The following is a 2,414-nucleotide window of genomic DNA, read 5'->3' as shown; positions in this document are numbered from 1 at the left end:
GTAAGTTGGGACATACAAAATTTATAGAAACTAAATGGTCTCAAGATTGTTAAAATTTTTAGTTAATTACACAACTTTAATTCTACCCAAATATTTAATTTCATTAATTTCGATACATGTCATGAAATGATTGGTGACACACGGTGAATTCTAAACTCACTTAAAGCTTAAGGTTTCCACAAAACCAAGAAAACATTGCAACATAATATATATGCTAGATATGTTAGATTAATGTCTTTGATTGAGTTGGTGCCTAAACCAACTTAAGACTGATGAAAACACCATGATAATCAGTGTTAGGATTGTTAATTTGTTTCAAACCACACATTTCATTCTTTATTATAAGTTATTTTCAAACACACATTTATGTTCTAAATTTATCATTTCCACAGATACGCGTGTGAAAAAAAATGTAATTATCTATTAGCAAGAGAGAAGAAGAGAATAGGGTGGAATCACATAAAAGAAAACTTACTAAGAATCACTCATAAAAAATCCCAAATGTACTATGCTTGGGTATCAAATGTTGTACGCAAAAAAGGGAGGACACATGCATATAAAAATAATGTTTTTAGCAAGGACGGCCGATTCTGCAGCTCAGTGGTCCGGCATACTTTGTGAGTTCGAGGACCATTTGACCAGGTTTGAAAGGCATCATTTTGTCGGCACCAAATTGCTTACTGGCACTCGGACTACCGGATGGAGTAAAAAAGGCACCGTTCTCGAAGTGCTCACCCTGTGATACCCAGTTCCAATTCTTCCACTGTGCTGGTTTTAAGAGGCCCCTACAAGTCACCTCCTTAGCTGCGAAGGTACCTGGCGCAGAATACCTGTTGCCCTGGCTGATAATTGTAGGGTGGCTGGTGCCGCCAATGGCATACAGGAACCAGTGATTGTAGTCATTGTTGACGACATGAATAAAACCAAATCGGCACCTAGGCATCCTCTCTACCAATCCTTTACCGAAGTGGTTCAAGGCAACAGTGACCTGCATCTTCTCGTCAGCACTGTAGGAGTCGCTTGCTCCAAACAACATCACCTATAATTTTTTTCATTTCAATTAAACTATTTTTCCAATAACAAAATACCTCCTCGTGCCTAGTTTAAAATAGAATGAAAAGTAAGATTACATCGTTGTGGTCAGTGAAGTGGCAGTTAGAAATGGTAACGGCAGTGGAACAATAATGACATCGATAAGACCATCGACGCAATGGTGAAGAGAAAGATGGTCAAGCCAAACGTTGGTTGCTCCGAAAAGAGAGACCCCATCTCCGTCGCTGGCACTCCGTAACCCAACGTGATTTTCACCATCCTTGATCTTGCCACCCTTGGCGGGAATAATGTGATGGATATGAAGGCCATGGATAATGACATTCTTCGCAAATTGGACAGTAATACCAGCACCATTGCAAATTTCTACATTGGCTCCCCTCGCATCAATGGTCTTGTCACTTGTAACAATTAGCTCTTGTTCCAACTTGATGGTCATGGACCCTTTGAAAGTGATCCAAAGTGGTCCGGTTTGGGTGACAGCATGACGCAGAGTTCCAGGCTTGGGTTCAGCAGCATTATCAATAGGGTCAGTGACCACGTAAAACTCACCACCCTTTCCACCGGTAGTACTATGAGCAAATCCAGGGGCACAGTCGGCCAACTTCTTCCTGTTCTTTTCCCAATTAGGATCACATCGCCAGCAACTATCAACGGGGTTGGTAACCTCACAGGGACCATTTTTTGATTCCGCTAGCACCCTTTTGGTGATATAAAACTCAAGAATGGTCCTAGAGAAATGGTCATTGTAATGGCGGACCACCTCCTCCGGGTTAGGGTGATAGGCCTTGTCTAGGTTCTCAATGGCTTCCAATTCTCGTGCCTTCTAGTACTCATCATGTTCAGCGATGTAGGCTTCTAGGTTTGGGATTACGACAACAAATAACAAGAATAAGAAACTATAACTGTAACTAGAAATACCCATAGCGGTTGTTATTTTAACTATCAAAGCCTAGCTCTTGGAAACAACTTGTTGGATGAAAACAGGACCCTGATAGGATTGAAGAGACAAGCTACGACACCAAAAAGTGGAACTCGAGCTTCATTTGTTTGTAACACCATCGTCATGTCACTATTTATACTACACTGGGATTTATTAAAATTACCAAATTTATAAAACACACTTGGCTACCAGTGTTTCGAGTGCGTAAAAAATGTTTGGATTTTATTTTCCTTTTTTTAGGATAGAAACAGTTAAGGTTTTTCTTGCATTTTTTACGCCATTTTGAACGTCTAATTTTAGAAATTACAAAAAAATTCTCTAATTCTTCTCCAATCCCTATACTCTTCAACATGTCGAGATGAAACATCTTGGTTTTCAATTTCAAGATTCTAGCCCGTCCATTTAGCTAATTTAAAAAATA

General features: G+C 39.6%; 1 pseudogene; it reads right to left on the bottom strand.

Annotated features, from left to right (window-relative positions):
- Positions 1 to 460: 460 nt before the first annotated feature.
- LOC107952246 (pectate lyase-like) lies at positions 461 to 2,095 on the bottom strand (annotated as a pseudogene).
- Positions 2,096 to 2,414: the final 319 nt, after the last annotated feature.

This window comes from Gossypium hirsutum, chromosome A05 (genome assembly GCF_007990345.1).
Source record: "Gossypium hirsutum isolate 1008001.06 chromosome A05, Gossypium_hirsutum_v2.1, whole genome shotgun sequence".
Classification (NCBI taxonomy): domain Eukaryota; kingdom Viridiplantae; phylum Streptophyta; class Magnoliopsida; order Malvales; family Malvaceae; genus Gossypium; species Gossypium hirsutum.
Note: the sequence above shows the minus strand (reverse complement) of the source record. Positions and strands in the feature narration are given on the sequence as shown.